The 17376-nt window shown below is 50.6% G+C and overlaps 2 long non-coding RNA genes across 6 annotated transcripts; one reads left to right on the plus strand and one right to left on the minus strand.

The window, feature by feature from the left end:
- Window positions 1-811: 811 nt before the first annotated feature.
- On the minus strand, window positions 812-3029 carry LOC134486515 (uncharacterized). Its single transcript, XR_010065575.1, has 2 exons — window positions 2890-3029; window positions 812-1822 (listed from the first exon to the last, which is right to left on the minus strand). It is a non-coding gene; the product is annotated as an uncharacterized LOC134486515 (long non-coding RNA).
- LOC102552550 (uncharacterized) lies at window positions 2947-12017 on the plus strand. Of its 5 annotated transcripts, XR_005502880.2 has the most exons (6): window positions 3236-3371; window positions 3855-4279; window positions 6278-6322; window positions 9536-10013; window positions 11227-11357; window positions 11892-12001. It is a non-coding gene; the product is annotated as an uncharacterized LOC102552550 (long non-coding RNA). The 5 variants fall into 5 exon arrangements; XR_005502881.2 differs by lacking the exons at window positions 6278-6322; window positions 11227-11357 and having other exon boundaries at window positions 2947-3371; window positions 11892-12002; XR_010065569.1 differs by lacking the exon at window positions 11227-11357 and having other exon boundaries at window positions 3855-6322; window positions 11892-12002.
- Window positions 12018-17376: the final 5359 nt, after the last annotated feature.

A 17376-nucleotide genomic window follows, 5' to 3' on the forward strand; every position in this document is an offset into this window, starting at 1 on the left:
AGCATGTGCTGTCATGTTTGGTTTTTCACACAGGTACTGGGGATCAATCTCCTATCTTCACTGCAAGCACTTTTCCGAGTGAGCTGCCCCTTAGCCTGTGAGCATCAGAGTTCCTGCCCGGAGAAGTGATGGGGGGGGGGGGTCCTTCAGGAGGACACAAGGTACCATAGTTAGGGTTTTACTGCTGTGAGCAGATACCATGACCAAGACAAGTCTTATAAAGGACAACACTTAATTAGGGCTGGCTTACAGGTTCAGAGGTTCAGTCCACTATCAAGGCGAGAACATGGTAGCTTCCAGGCAGGAATGGTATAGGAGGAGCTGAGAGTTCTACATTTTCATCTGAGGCTGCTAGCAGAATACTGACTTCTAGACAGCTAGGATGAGGGTCTCAAAGCCCACACCCACAGTGACTCACCTACTCCAACAGGACCACACCTTCTAATAGTGTCACTCCCTGGGCTGAGCATACACAAACCATCACACAAGGCAGCGCCCTATCACAGAGAGCAACACAGACACACAGACACGCAGACTCACAAAGAGAGAAGGAAGGGGACACCATCCCCCTTCCCCGGGGCTGGCACTCCAACTCAACCTGCACAGCCATCAGCACTCTGGCAGGACTGTGAACAATGTGGACCAGAGGGAGGCTCTTTGTGTGGGCAGATGGCCAGGTGGGCCCACCTGACTTTGGAGCCTGCTGGCTTCTACCAGCTGAGCAGTGAAACTCGTGGGCCTTTGATCAAAGCCTTGTCCTCTGGGCTCAGAGAAGCTCCACCCACTGGCTGAATGACTCCAAACAGCCTGATTGGCTTTTCAGTGCCTTGATTTCATTTTCTGCAGAAGAATCCCTGTCCTTGTGGGGCAGTGGACTGTGCCACAGAGAGAACTGGTAAAGTAGTAGAATAGCAAAAGCTCAGAACCCCGACCTCCCTTAATTGAGAGCTCACTAGCTCCTGACCAAATTCCTGTCCTGGAGCATGTGACTACGACACCCTACTAAGAGGACCATGACAACTGGTCATGTAGCATAGAAACCCAGAGTTCTCCATGCTAATGAGATATCTAGATGGACCCCAAGGGTTTAGCCAGTGAGCTTCCCTTCCTGGGCATTTAATCTCTGGTTCACCCTGAGTGAGTCGCGTGCCGTGAATTACCAGTTTGGACAGGCAAGGACTGTCTCTCTTATGGAGGATCACCACGGGGGAGGCCTTCATCATACAGAGCCGTGTCTAAGTTTCCTACAGAAGGCCTCTCTGCGCTCCTGACACTCACGCTGAGCTAAGTCAGATTACCCCACCCAGGCTCATCTCGGCCCACCCCCCAGTCCCCAGCCCCAGGTCTCAACATTTTAAAGTTCCCAGCAGTGTCTGGGTGCCTAGGAGTTTGAGAACCACAGAGAAACATGGACAGGGGACCCTGTCTTACTTAGGCTGGGTTTCATCTCCCCTGAGTGGTTTGTCAGAATCCCACCAGCTGGGCACCTCAACGGGGAGAAAGTAATGTAGCCTAGCAGCCCTGCGTTTCGCCTCCCCAAGTGGTGTCTCAGCGGTGTCCAGCTGCGGAGCGAAATGCAGAACACATGTCCCCTCTCTCAGAAAGGCTGGCTGCTGCTCACACGGGCTTCGGCGATGTGTCCGGATGCTTGCCTGGTCTTCATGCTGAGGTCTGAACACTGCTCCTGATCGTGCATCACACCTGACAGCCTCTGTGTGCCCCACAGAGGGCCCGACAGAGTCCACAGCAGCCTTTTCTGACTGTATCCCTTGACGCCTCACTTTGTTTTCTGCTGAGACACTGATAATTCAGTTGACGCCACCTAGAAAAGAGATTATAGGAATTCCATCAGATGGAGGCCCGGCCCTCCCATGATACACAAACTAAGATGTTCACTCCTTTTTGGAGATTTTACAGTTAACTGGGTGGCTTAGTTAGGGTTTTACTGCTGTGAGCAGACACCATGACCAAGGCAACTCTTATAAGGACTGTGCACACCTGGGAGCTGAATGCCTGGGGTTGCACACCTGGGAGCTGAATGCCTGGGGGTCATATGCCTGCCTGTGCACGCTATGACCTCGGCTGTCAGGCCTGATGTGTGCTGATCTCTTCCCAGTAGGCTGTTCTGAACAGAACATTCCCTGACCTATGTCAAACGCCAATCTAATCTCCCAGCATATCATGTCTTCGTCAAATTGGTCCCAACTCCCAGGGTACAAAAACCTCTGTGTCCCATGCCAACCCGGTGGAGACCAAGGGCGTCTCCTAGGCATCGTCTTCCCACTTCTGACCACAGTCCCTGCTCCTTCAGCAGAGGCCGCCATGGAACACACCACTTATGGGGTGGCTGGGCCTGTGCTCGCCTCAAGACTGCTCCACGGAGCTGAAAGCTTGCACAACACCTCCCTGGGGAGCAGCTGCTCATGATCCAGAAACCTGCGCCCTTCAGAAAAAAGAGCTACGCCATGGTGCCCAGGTCCTTGGAGAAGCACTGACTCCCAGAGGCCTCTGAGCCAGGTGTGGCAAAAGCTAGAGTTGGTACTAAGAGGGACAGGAGAACCTCAGGACCCTCCTAGAATCACCACAACCCTAGACCTGGTGTATGGCCCTGCTGTGTCCACAAGTATTTAGGGTGGACCAGAACCCTCCCTGCAACAGCTGATGTGATCTGGGAGGCCTTTGAGGCCCGGTTGTGACCACTGGAAGATACTCAGTTCACTGGCGGTATAAGGTTCTGCTTCTGTAACCCTTTATGGTTTTGTGAGAGAAGGTGGCTGTGAACAAAGCAAGCTCTATGCCGCAGAAGCTCTGCTTCCTGGAGAGGTAACCCATATAGCCACTTGCCCTAACCCATGCCCCCTCATTCCCAACGGCTGTCCATGATGCTACCTTCACCAGCACCTGCAGGCTGTGAGCCTCCGTGTAGAGAGCGGCGCGGCGAAACAAAGATGGCGCCGACATCCAGCCTTGTCTGGATATAAACGACTTACTGCGCATGTGCAGGCTTGTCCCCTTGCTAGGGCTCCCTCTAGTGGTGAACAGCGGTACTGCACATGTGCGGTTTATGCACCAGGTGTTAGTTGACCGTTAATATGCTAATGAGGTGATTCATTCTCGGCCAATCCCTGGAGGACAAGTAGTGGGGTGATCCAAGCCCCACCAATCCCTGAGAGATAATTAGCATACTGTTGTCTATATAAGCCGAGCGATTTTGCTGCTCGGAGTCCCTGTTCAAGAGAGCTGTAACACTAAGAGAGCTGTAACACTAAGAAGAGCTGTAACACAGTAAAGGCTTGCTCGCAGAAGAATCCTGTTGCCACGCGTCGTTCTTGCTGGCGGGACATTGGGCGCGCGACACCTCCGAACCTCTGGTATGTCATTACAGCGGTGGAAAGACTCCTGGCTCCAAACTGAAGTGGGAGATACCCAAGGGTCCCAGTGATGGCTGAAGCAATTGTTGGGAGCAGCCTCAAGAGAGGGAAGCAGGCTTCATGTTAAAAAGCAATTGTATTCTGGCCTTAGGTTAGATCAAAGCAGCCATACCTGGACCTGCACCTGCAGTTCTGCTTGAACTCAATAGATAGAATAAATCTGGTTGTCAGGTCGCTTAGCACCAGTGGTCAGGTCACTAAACAACCCACTCTACTGTCCCCCCCACACCCACTGGCCGATTTACCCAGCCAATATCCTGGTCATCGAGCCAGACCCATTCTTCTGTGGTTACCTAACCCCTCCCCATATCCTCCTTCTACCAGTCTATCTTCTGCCTGAGAAAAATTAAAAATTGTCAGCTTAATCAGACCTCTTGATTTACTGTCTGTTCTTTGCCTCTCTTGTCCCCCATTCTCTCCTAGGTGGACCCCAGACCCTGGTCGAATGCCCTGCGGGACGGGGCAAGCAATGACCTCATGCAGACCTGGAAGACGGTATGTTTTACATGTAGATTCAACAACTGCTTCTGCCAGTGGTGGGCATACACGCCACAACAGAGTTCGAAATGACAGCCAGAGGACTCCCAGGAACCCAAGCCACAGAGAAAAAGCTAAGAGAATACCACGCATGCCACCAGCCCTGCGGTCTCAGGATAAGCCTGCCACACATCAGCCTGTGAAGCCATCTGGCAAGAGGAGCCTGAGACAGGCAGAGGGTTAGGGAAGAGGCAGACGTTGTAGGCGCTCCAGGGATGGAGGAGAAGGGTGTCGCTCAGAGTGGGGAACTCCCAGGAAATGGAGGTCATCTGATGTCCAGGCAAGTCTAAGGGCTGTGAAAATAAGTCCAGGTGAGTAGCATTCTGGTCCCACGTCCATGGCTATGACAGGAAGTAGACAGGAAGAGAACAGACCTCTACCAGCCAAGCTCAGCCATAGCTGAAGGGGAGATATGTAAAGAATCAGGTCATACTTGGCCCTTGCTGAGGTGACCACCAAGCCTGGTGTGAAATCTGCCCTTGTTCTTCTAGTCATATCCAGCCCCAGCCCCTCCAGAATCACTCTGCTCTGCACACACACACACACACACACACACACACACACACACACACAAAGGCATGTGCACTTATGCACACAGGTCTATGTACACATATGAGTCCATGCACACAGATAAAGAGGTGTGTGCTTGCAAATACCTAAATATGCACTTATTCATATACACACGCCAACATAATACACGTTCTTGGCCCCTGCCCCAGGGCCTTTGCACAAGAACTTCCAGCTTCCCCATGACACCCCTCCATGACTGTCAATCTGTAATTTTTATGGTTCTGACTCCCCTGACTATGCCCAACGACTTAGACTTTCTCCAAAGTTGTCACCTTCCAAAGAATGCACTGTGACTGTTGTGCCCACAGCTAGGTGGCTGGAATCTTTTATTTACATCTACAATGGTGCCTGGCATACAATGGGTGCTCAATGAATATTTACTGGATGCTGTCTGGGACCAGGAGCCATCAGCTAATGCCACCCATAGTCAGGAATGCAGAGGAACTGTTGGCAAGCAGGGGCCTGGCTACCTCAACTGTCTCACACACGGGTCTGAGGACAAGCAACCAGGGCCAGCTCAGTCCTAGGACCGTGTCACCCTAAGAACACTAGGTGGGCCTTTGTGAGTGAATGCTGGAAGTTCATGGTCCCCAAAGGTCATGTATGAATCAGTCTGAGGATTTCAGGCCCCAGGAGCTCTCTGTGAGGACCCAACCGAGCCGAGTACAACCCCATGAGATGATCATTTGTGCTAGGATTGGCTTTAATCAGCAACACATTAGAGGGGCTCATGTGATAACAGCTTAATGACTGTTATGGGGATAATCTATTTTATTCTCAGCTGGTTCCCGTGGTAATTACATTTCTGTTGTGTTTAATTCATAACTTGATCATTTATTCCAAGTTGTGTTGGCCTTGGACTACAGGCTCTTGGGAACTTCCTCAGGAGGAGCTCAAACTGAGTGTTTCCTCTCTGCCTCTGCCTCTGCCTCATCCCTTCCTCCTTCTTCCCTTCCTTTCCTGTCCCTCTCTCCCTCCTCTCTTTCATGGAGGCAGTTGAGGTTGGCTATCCCAGATCAGGGCACATCCTCTCCCATGGCCGGGTGCTTCATGTACACACTGCACCCTCTAATCATGCAAGGGTCTCATAGCTCTTTAACTCATGCCTCAGTTTCCCTACTTCCAGAAAAGGGTGATACCATGGCCTGGCTTCACCAAGGCCTCATTCTAATGAATGCAAATTTTATTAAATAACCAAAGACACCCTCATCCTTGTTCCATAGAGAGAGAAATGACACAGAGTGGTCAGCGTATGGTGGTCACACACGCCACCGGGTGATGCCTCCCAGGCATGTAGCTTCCCTCTTGGAGCCTCAGTCTTCCCAAACACCCTGTCTGTTGTGCTAGTGTATCTTCAATGCAGATTGAGAGCAACCTGCTTCTAACAAACATAGCCAGTCACCCTCAAATCCCTTCAGGATAGTCTCGGGTACCCCAGGTCCTCAGATTGTCACTGAAGCCAAGGCCTCTGATATACACCTCCCACCTTGTCCCCAGACCCAACCCCATTCTAGGAGAGCAGTTTAATTCCAGGAGAGTGGTTGAGGAACCCTCAGTGATTAACTGGCAGCAGCCCAACTACTGGGCAATTACTACACCAGGAAGTCACTAATTAGGAGTCTGATTAGCCCCAGGTCCCTTCCTCACCCCATGTCCAAGTGAATTTTAGATTGTATCTCCTGACCGTTGTGAAGGAAACACAATGAAAACAGTTGCTGTTAATTTCTTACTCTCCCCAGAGGCCTCTTGGGCTCCTGCAGAGGGACCAAGGGACAAAGTGACAGGTAAGCCAGGGAATAGCCAAAGACAGGACAGGACCTGTCAGAACCGGGTGAGAGGAGAGGGGACAGGGTGAGAGGAAGGGGGTAGCAGGGGTGAGAGGGCAGGAACGGGTGAGTAGGGAGGGTGTGTGGAGGGCACGCAGGGGCTCTGAGGCAGCTCAGAGCAAGCTCCTTTGCTCCTTGTCACTTGTCTGAGGCAGGTGGTTTTTCTCCCCTGGTCTCGACTGCTCTTAGGAAAGGAGAATAAATTCAGAAAGACTACCACCACGCAGTTTGTGTCTCACAAATAGTTCGTCTCTAATTGGATTTTGACTAGGATCATGATAAATGCTCAAGAACACACATTGCCACGAAGGCTCTGCTCTGGAGGAAGCACCAGTTCCCTCGTTGAACAGAGATGGGGCTGGGTCTTCATTCAGACGGCTCCGGTTCACCTGGGAGGGGCTCTCCAGATTTTCCCAAGAGTTAGAGCTGACCCTCCCTCCTCCCTCCTCCCTCCTTTCCTCTTTCTCCTACCAACTTTGACCCTTCCTACTCCTGCTCCTTTCTCCTCCCCTTCCCCTCCTCCCTCCTTTCTCTCCAGTCTCTCTAGCCCCCTCTTCCCTTCCTTCTCCCAGCCCCCTGCCCCCAATCATTTCTCTCCTTTTCTTCTCCTGTCTGTAGTTATGGAGCCCATAAAAGGAACCTCTGGCCCTGTGGCTGAGAGAATCCTGAGGCTTCCAACCTAAAAAATTAGGAAGAGAGTTGGGCGGGGGAGTTCTTCCGGGTGGGTGGTGGTTCCTGGGTCCAGAGCCTCCCTCTATGGCTGGGTGATTCTGGCCCCCACATCTGGGTAGAGCTGGCTCTGTCCTCGGGCAGAGCCGCCCACAGGCTGTTTCTGAGAAAAATGAGCTTTGCATCTCTATAAATCTCCCGCACCCCTGTGCGCTGCTTCCTGGCCAGGATGACAGGTGACGGCTAAATAGCTATTCACAAGACATTATCTCCAAGCACCAGCTCAAATGAGCCTTTTCTCCGTGCGCAGCTGAGACAGGCGCGTCCCTCTGTTTGCCGAGGACAGCAGTCGACCGTGGAGAGGCGTGCAGTCTATTACCCCACTAATACCACAGTTGTGACTGAACGTCATGTCCTACAGCTCCGGAATGACGAAAACTCAGCCATGCTGAAAAGCGGGGAGGGGAGACCGGGAGGAAATGGGGAAGTCTGGTAATGAGAATGAGGCACAAAGAGAGAAAGAGGCCACTGGACAAAAGGAACACCCTTCTACCCATTCCCTCCACCGCCACGAACCAAGCAATACCCAAAGGCTTTTCTCTGCTATCCACAAGCCCCCAGTCCAGTGGTTCTCAACCTATGGGTCTCGACCCCTATTGGGGGAGCGGCAAATGACTCTTTCACAGGGGGTGCCTACCACTATCTGCATATCAGACGTTTACATTACGATCCATAACAGTAGCAAAATAACAGTTATGAAGTAGCAACAAAATAATTTTATTGTTTGGGGTCACCACGACTAGAACTGTGTTAAAGGGCTGCAGCATTTGGAAGGTTGAGAACCACTGTTCCAAATAGAAACTCTTACTCCTCACCCCAATGTACATTAGGGGTTTTTTGAGGGGAGAGGGGGGCTGAACACATTGTTTGTCTGGGTAGCCTTGGCTATCCTGAGATCCATAGACCAGGCTGTCTTCAAACTCACCGAGACCCCCTTCCTCTATCGCCCAAGTGCTAAGATTAAAGGTGTACACCACCCCTACCCTACTGAGCGTAAGTGTGTCCCTGCCTATAAGCTGTGTGGCCAAAATGCCTCCTCTGTGTAGCCCTGACCCTGCATACCCCTAAGCCTGTTTATCCCAGCCTCTTACCCATATGCCTGCTTACTACTCAATCTCAACACTACTCACCCCTTATTCTGCTCATCCCTAACCCTACTCACCCCTGACCCTGCTCACCCCTGACCCTGCTCACCCCAACCCTGCTTACTCCTGACCCTGCTTACTCCTGACCCTGCTCATCCCTAACCCTGCTCACCCCTGACCCTGCTCACCACCTCTGACCCTGCTCACCCCTGACTCTGCTCACCCCTCAACCTGTTCACCCCTGACCCTGCTTACCCCTTATTCTACTCACCCCTGACCCTGTTCAATTCTGATCTCTGCTTACCTTTGATTACACTAAACCTTGACCCCACTCACTACAGACCTTGTTGACCCCTGACCCTGCTCATCTCTAACCACACCCTCCCCCTAATCCCATTAGCTTCAGAGAGAGAGAAAGACAGAGACAGAGAGACAGAAAGCAGCTCTGCTTCTGTTTCCTGAGTTCCTTGTGAGCACACTGGATACCTCTGCATGTAAGCAGAATAGCTTTGGCTTTGAAGGAAAACCCAGGAACTTTAAAGGCCACGCTCCAACTTCACATGGAGGTTGACCCCATGGGATGGGAGGAGGAATGGGGGACGGCTGTAACCCCTACGCTACTCCAGCTGATTTCCAAGGCAGTGGCTTGCTGTGATGCAACTTTCTGGGTAACAGCCATGGCTCAGCTGTACAGAGGCACCTCACACACATAGAATCTACAGAACTGGTTGCCGGGACTTCAGGATCTGGACAGGCTGGGTGCTTGGCTAACAAGAAGAGGACTTATTTTGTGAGAAACTCATTAAATCCTTCAAAGAAGCTACATTAGCGCCTATCTCAGCAGGAGCCCACCCCAGTACTTGAGTTAGGAAAGGCAGATTCATCACAAAAGCCCCTGAAGTTAATCTCTCAGCCAGGTGTGGCAGTTACCCCGCAATCCCAGCACTTAGAGGCACAGGCAGAGGACTGCCGGGGTCCAGCCAACCTTCCTTCCCTGCGTGGATGAGCATAAGATTTATGGATGCAAATGAGGCTTTCCACCATTCGTCCTGATTAAGGTGGCTTGTGCTCTCTGCCTCCTGCCCATCTCCTGGGCTACCCTTTGCTATCCTGTCTTCTTCCACTGCATGTGGTTTATGTGAAAGCTGGAAGAGGGTATCTTACCACTGAGGAGGCCAGGCACACAAATGGATACCTGCAGATTGGTGGGCAATAACTCTGTGGCCTTGAGGACTGGGTGAGCGGTTGGTGGGTTCCTTTGTGGGATGTGGTAGAAGGGACTGTCGGGTCCCAGCACCTTGGTTACTCAAGTATCTCGATCCTACGCTCACCCCTCATGGGACTGATTCTTTTTCAGAAATGTCCTGGTCATCTCCAGCCCTTTAAGATGGTCTGAAAGGTGAAAGCCACACCCAAAAATCCACGGAGGTTCAGAAGGCAAGACTGCCACCTAACTACTATAGGGGCCTTGGTGAGTAGAGAGGACCCTGGCCATCGACATCCCAAAGACTCGTGTCCTTGCTGATTGGAGGGCACCAGAGTTTAGAAGGCAAGGGAACACAAAGTAAGGAAAGACCATGACTGTGGAGGAGCTAACCTGACGGAAGCTCTGTGTGAGAAGTCGATATGGAGGAAAGAGAGTTAAAGCAACACAGCCTCTGACTGACTTCACTCTACTCCACTCGTCTGCTTCCCTGCTAACCCTGACCTCACATCGTCCGTGTGGAGGCCACATCCCTCAGTTGCATGGCTGTACACCTGTGCCCCGAAGGACAGCGCTTTGGATTCCTGGCAGAACAGATGGACTCCTTGGCTGAATTGTGCCTGGGATTGAGGTAATGACCGGTTGTTCTCCCCTGGGCTGTCCTCCCTGTCCCACTTCACCTACCTTCCCATGGTTGCTTCCTGAGCCTCATTCCAATGTATTGCCTTACCTGCCCCTGCCCCATGGGTCTCAGGCCCACGTGGGTCTGCAGGATCTCATAAGTTCCAGGATCGATAATCGTTCTCCCAGCTACCTCAGGGGAAAAACACCTTCAGAGGGCACGGCCTGGTGACCTGCTCCCTCCCTGCTCAGGGGAGCTGGAGTCTCCACGGGTAGGCAGAGGAACAAAAGAGACCGCAGACACACTCATGGAATCCCACCAATGCACAGAGCCGGGGGCAGAAGGCCCACTCCCCTCTCCTATGCTCTCAACTCTGCCATTTATTTCACAGCAGAGGGGCTGTGGGGACATTAGCATTCATGTGTGCAGCAGCAAGCCGGCAGACGCTTCGGAGAGAATTCCTCGGTAATGAGAAGGCAATACCCTACCAGCTTTCAATGCTCTGACTGGCTGTTTCATGGAACCCAAGGTGGAGAAAACAGCTCCATCAATTTGTTTTGGTTTACTGATTGCCCTGTTGTCTCTGCCTGCGTGGTGTCAGATTGGTGCCGTGACCCCCGAGAGCCTCTGCTGGCTCCAATATTTTCCAGCTCACAGCTAACCTCACTATGTCCTTCCTACTTACAGTACTGATATTCTCTGACAAAATGGAGAATCTCTCCTCGGTGCATAGGCAGTTTCAGAATGGACTTCAGTGACCAGGGGTGTCCCTCAGCATTGTTGAAGGAGAACTGGCAGCAGGTGACTTCTGAGTCACCAGTCACACTTAGTAAAGCCCCAGAAGAGTCAAGCATTGTATATCCCAGACTGGAATCTCTTGTATGACTTTTTCTGAGGAGACACAAACAAACATCTTCCCACCCCAGACAAGTACTGGCAACACACCAAAGAAATAGTTCCACTCAAGACCAGCTTAGCAAACCAAAGAACTTTTCAGGGTTTCTTCCTTCCTTTCTTCCTTCCTTCCTTCCTTCCTTCCTTTCTTTCTTTCTTTCTTTCTTTCTTTCTTTCTTTCTTTCTCTCTTTCTTTCTTTTTAAAGATAGATAGATAGATAGATAGATAGATAGATAGATAGATAGATAGATAGATAGATTTCATGCATATGAGTACCCTATAGCTGTCTTCAGACACACTAGAAGATGGCATCAAATCTCATTACAGATGGTTGGGAGCCACCATGTGGTTGCTGGGAATTGAACTCAGGACCTCTGGAAGAGCAGTCAGTGCTCTTAACCCCTGAGCGATCTCTCCAGCCCTTTTGGGGATTTCTGACAAGAGCGTGCATGACTGAGGTAACCACTCTTGAGAAGCCCACAGAGAGATGATTCCCAGGGCCTTATTCCACAATCTGTGGGTGGTTCCATCCTTTTAAAGGATCTTCTCTCCTTAGTCACTGTTACTGCTTGTATAACCCTGGGCCTTGGGGATCTTGTAAATTTCAGGAGCTTTCTGTATCTTGTATGTTTTGTTTACTTCCTGAATATTACAGGCCTCCTTCCTCTTTCCAGGGCTTTCAATTTGGAGAAAATCACTAGATAACAAATATGCTTACGCCCACAGTCCTGTTCAGCAAGATCTTGTGCACAGGTCTAGAAAACCAAAAGCTGGGAGACTGTAGTACTAGACTGTGTGTCTATGAGATGTTCTTCACAGGCTTACATGTCTGAACACTGTCTCTAAGCTGAAAGTACTGTTCAGAGAGACTGTGGAATCTTTGGGCAGTAGGGCCTAGCTGGCAGTCATAAGCTACTAGGAGCAGGCAGACCTTGAGGGTGCCAACCCTATCCTGCGTCTGGTCTCGACTCTGTTTTCTGGTTGTTTTGCAGGTGAGAGGCTGCCACTGCCTTGGGCAGATCTTGTCCTGCTACTATGGTGGACTATATCTATGAACCGTGAGCCCAAATAAATCTTCTTCCCTTAATTTGTGTCTGTCAGATGTTTGATCACAATGAGAAAGGTTAACTAACACAGTCCTCAAAATCCTATTCAAGCAGCATGCCTATGCAGAGATGGTCTGTTGTGGAAAGCTGCATGCTCATGCAATGGTGGCCTGCTGTAGAGAGCTCCATGCTCATGCAATGGTGGCCTGCTGTAGAGAGCTCCATGCTCATGCAATGGTGGCCTGCTGTAGAGAGCTGCATGCTCATGCAATGGTGGCCTGCTGTAGAGAGCTCCATGCTCATGCAGAGGTGGTCTGCTATGGAGAGTTACATGCCCATGCAATGGTGGCCTGCTGTCAGAGAACTGCATGCTCATGCAAAGGCGGCCTGCTGCGGGAGAGCTAACACAGGAAGAAGCAAATTCCCTCCATTCTGCACCCAGAGCAGCTCAGGAAAATCATCTGTTATCCAGCCTCAGAATTTCCTCAGAAAAGAGAAATTATTCATGTGTGACACTGTCAAGATTTTCTATCTGGTATCAGACCATGGGTTATGAGCTCACTCCTGATCTCCCCCCCCCTCCCCCGCCACCCTTTCTTCTGTTTACGGTCTTGTGGTTATAGTCGAAGCCTTGGGAGTCACCATCCAAGGTGCCCCGTCTGTGCTCAAGCACACACAGCCACCATGTCAGATGTCAGAGAGAGAGGAACCAGAGTCAGACCATCTCAAAGAAAAATAGGAGCTGGGCAGAACACAGGTGCCATGGGGACTTGGGACTTAGAGCACTGCCATCGAAGCCCCAGGCTTCTTGCCACCCCAACTCTTCCCTGGGCTTCCAGAAACCCACTTACCAATCAGGGAGAATGACCTGTCCACCTGGCAAGCACAGCGGAAGCATCCCACATGTCCGTCTGGGGCAGTGACTGTAAACCTGAACCACACCTGAGGTGTTTCTAACCGCCCAGCAGGGAAGAATGGAGACAGCCCATCCACTCTAGGCCTTGCCTACAAGGGACAGGTGCCTTGGGACCCCAGTCTCAAAATAAAGGGACCTTTTCTGGTCTGGGTAGGCAGAGGGGAGCTTCTGGCATGTAGTGAAGGTTAACAAAGGATTAGTGGGCTACACCGGAAGGCGTTTGGGAAGAGACTACAGATTGATCATGGACCTGCAAGGTGACTCAGACGATAAAGGTACCAAGCTGTTAAACCAGACAGCCTGAGATCAGTTCCCCTGATCCTACATTGTGGATGAAAAGTACTAACTCCTCACACACATTATGGTATGTGCATGAACATACTGCATCACACACACACACACACACACACACACACACACACACACACACACACAAATAAGCGCTCTACCACTGAACTACAACCCTGGTATGCCAAGGCTTCTGTAAAGGAAAAGTAAACATCACACCACCTCTGTTTGCCACCATGCTCATTATAGATGGATGTATGCTCACAACGTCACACTGAGCACATGCAGACAGAGGGAGGGGGGAAGATGGGAGGGAGGGAAGGTGAGCCCACAAGGGCTTAGATTCCTGCAAGGTTCCTGCCAGATTCCCGCCATTGTAATGATCAATGATGTTTGAGTCTCCCAGGCAAGCACTTGTGAATGTGTTGGAAGGAAGAGGTGTGATTTCTATGGGCATCATAATCTGATTTTGTTTTAACTGCTCATTTATTTGGGAACACAGTTTGTCTTAAGCGCACTAATGTTCCCTTTCCCCTCCACGGTGATATTTTTAAGAGCCAGACTGTAGAGCCGTGCGGTGTAGAGCCTTGCCTGGGTGCACTCAGAGATTTCTGAGGGAAACAGGCAGCCGGCACCAGCATCTGCTGCTCCCCTAGAGAAGGGTGGGGGGCGGCAATGAAGTCTGACAAACCTCGGCTTTTTGGGCTTGTAACTCTTCAGCCCCTTGCTTCAACGGGTTGGGTTCTTCCTGGGTCCCAAACCAAGAGAGGTCCATCCTGCTCCTTGGCACTGCAAGTGGTTCCCTGTTTAACCTGCGTTGGAAGACGGACAAAGGGATTAGATGAGGAATGCACAGACACAGAGGCTCCTGCCGGTTTGAACCACCCAGTTAGAAGAAAATGTTCGTCACCAGCCACACTGAGGCATAGCAAAAGCTTTGGTAGCTCAGCCCCTCAGGGTCGCTGGGGGTCTTCTGTGATGAAACATTCTTTGTGTCTTGAACAAAGAGTTGAGCAAGACCACAGAGAAGCAGCAAAAGAAGGGACAGGTTTTTATTAAGTGTGAAAGCAGACCGCACACTCCATAGAGTGGGAGCTGTGCAAGCAAGGGGGTATCAGGAGTTCATCTCTGGCTTCAGGACTTGTAATTACACGGGGAAGGGAGTGGGTTCATGAAAGGCAGACCTTTCCCTGCCTAATGACGGTGACTGACACGCCTTATATTTTCTGGGCATAAACCATCCCATGATCCTGTGCTATAACCACCTTTTCCTCAGTGTACACACATGAGTCTCAAGGGGAATTCCCCACTGGGTTTCCCAACTGTTGTTGGATTTACTCGTTTGCTGGAGGGAATTTGTACAGTCCAATGGGAAATCCGACAGAGTACATGGGCAAGCCTTTTTTAAAATTATTATTATTATTTTGGGTTGTCTGTCTGTTTTGTTTGTTTTTCAATACAGGGTTTCTCTATGTAGCCCTAGGCTGTCCTGGAACTCACTCTGTAGACCAGGCTGGCCTTGAGTGCTGGGATTAAATGTCTGCAGCACTACCACCCCAATGACTGGGTCCTAGTCATGTAAGTCTGACCCTTCCTTCTTGCCTGCCTCAAACCCATCCTGGTTGGTGCTGGCCTCCTCAAGGCTCCAACCCCATTGATATAAATGTTTTGAGTTTGTGTGCTTGGCCACCTTTGACAAGGAGTCCTCTAAGGTCGCTGAGTTCTTTGATGTTTCTTGGATCGGTTGGTTGGTTGTTTTTGTGAGACTGCTCTGTCTGGCTCTGGGCCTCTGGCACCCTTCTGCCTCAGCCTCTCAAGTGCTGGGATCATATAGATGAGGGCTGCTATAACCAGCTTCTTGTGTTTTAAACCCATCCAACAGGGCTGCCAGTCTTCACTGTTGTAGCCCTGAGATGGTCTCCTGGGAGCTGTTGAGCAGTTCTAGTTCCTCAGGCAGCCTGAGTGAGAGAGCAGGTCGGGCTCAAGGAGGGATACAAACAAACAAACAAACAAACAAACAAATAAATAAATAAATAAATAAATAAAAGGGCAGGTTAGGCAGGGCCAGCAGGGGAACAGAAGCAGATGAAGCCCGACCTCTGTTTGGCCCGGAGTACAAACGACAGCTGAGAGCTTGTTCCATCGTGAGGGACAGGACTAGGCTTTTGACCCATCCTACAAAAGTTAGTCAGGACTCATCAGCCTGGAGCAACAGATTCCAACCAACTTCAGCCAGTGTCTGGGCATGGTAGGGTGACTCTAAGGACAGTCTTGCTGAGGTCTTGGCTACAGCTCTCTGCACTGTGCTAGCAGGACCCCCACACTACTGATCTCTAGACGCAGTGACCGGCAAGGATGGGGAACCTCAGCCACCTGTCACACAGCACTGTTGCTCCTGAGTGGGTGTACATCTCCCACTTCGGACATAGATCTGAGGACAGGGCAACCGCTAATCTTCCCATCATGTCGTGTACTAGAAAAAAATAAAAAAGATTGGACAGAGACACAGTAATAGAAAGGACAATTTTTTTTAAAAAATGTATTTATTGTATTATTTTATGAATGCTCTATCTGCATGTACACCTGCATACCAGGAGACCAGCAGATCCCAGTACAGATGGTTGTGAGCTGCCATAGGGATGCTGGGAATTGAACTCAGGAATTCTGGAATTGGAAACGGGCCTGTGCTAGAGAGAGGCCAAGGCTCCAGAGAGACTGGGTGGTGGGGGTCATATGATCTTTCTATGAGCATATTTGAGAATATGTTCATAAGAAAACTTATGAGAATAATATCTGCATATTATTCATGGTTTTCTTTGGATGCCCTGTTTTGTCCAGCCCCTTATTATAGGAGGGTTTCCCAAAAACAGATGTCCTGGTTACCCAGGTTACTCCATGTGGAAAACTGGGACCAAAGTTCACAGTTCAAATCAAAGGCTCTTCTGGTGTTTCCATCATGACTGGGAGTTAGAAGGGCCTTAGGAGTTCTAAGCCAGGCACTGTGGCTGGAGACCAAACACAGGTTTCTTACTGCATCACAGCACCGTGATGCGTTGATGTGGTAGAATATTTTCGGCTTACAATTTGGAAGAATACAGTCCATCACAGTTGGGAAGCCATGCAGAATTCACAGCACCCGGTAGCTGCTGGCTATGTGGCTCTGAATTTGATCTGAAACCCGCAAAGCTAGAACCCTCAAACTTCTTCCAGAAACTTCCCCAAACCCAGAAGCAATCTCCTGAAAAGTACTACACCCTAATGCTCCACAACCTCCCAAAATACAACCATCGGCTGGGGACAGTGTGTTCAAACACAGGAGCCCGTGGGGACATTGCACATGCAGACCATAATGGACAGATGTCCTGGATGGCCGGGATGGGTTACAGTCACAGGAGCCCCTTAAGGTGACGAGCCTCCTCTCTGCAGTCAGGTGATGAAGGGTGGGAACACGTCATCGTGCAAAGTGTTGCTGCTGCTGGCACTGCTGGTCCCGGGTCAGGATGGGCTGAGTGTTGGCGTGGGAATTAACAATAGGCAGAGATAGGATCACAGCCATGAATCTCTTGAGGTAGCTCATTACTTCTGGAGATAAGAACATGACATGCAGACACCATAAACCTCCAACTCTTGGGCTAAGCTGTTTCACTCTGCAGCCTGAGCCGCATCCAAGGGCTCAAGGTGCCTTGGCAGCTTTGGGCACACTGGACATTTGCAAGGCGACTTTTTAGTGATGGCAAGTAGAACCTTGTGTCTCTGAAGCCTGTTCCCCAAGAGACTCCCAGGAAGGAGAAGACGAAGGAGTAAGTTTAGGGCCCCCAAGAGTCCTCTTTGAAAAGCCACGATTTCCCTTATTGTTTTCGGAAGCAGCCCTTTCCATGAGAAAGTTCCAAAAGTTTGTCAAATGGCATGTCTATTCACCCAGAGCCACATATTTGACCATGGCTTTGCAAACGTATCTCATGGCTTTCTCTTATCAGTGTCTAGTGAATACTGCTCAGTCCACATGCCAGCGAGCCTGTTCAGTCCCTCCCTTCCATAGAAAGATAGAAGTGTGGCAGGCCAGGCTGTCTGCCCCAGGCTTCGGTCACAGATAGTAGTGTGGGTGACAGGGCACCAGTATGACAGGTTCCCAGCCATGTCATACTGGATGACTCTCAGGGCAGAGCTCTCTAGGTCCTGTACACACACAGAGGGAGCAAGATTCACCTCTTGGAGGTTTGTCCAAAG

This window comes from Rattus norvegicus, chromosome 3 (assembly GCF_036323735.1).
Source record: "Rattus norvegicus strain BN/NHsdMcwi chromosome 3, GRCr8, whole genome shotgun sequence".
In the NCBI taxonomy this organism is placed as follows: domain Eukaryota; kingdom Metazoa; phylum Chordata; class Mammalia; order Rodentia; family Muridae; genus Rattus; species Rattus norvegicus.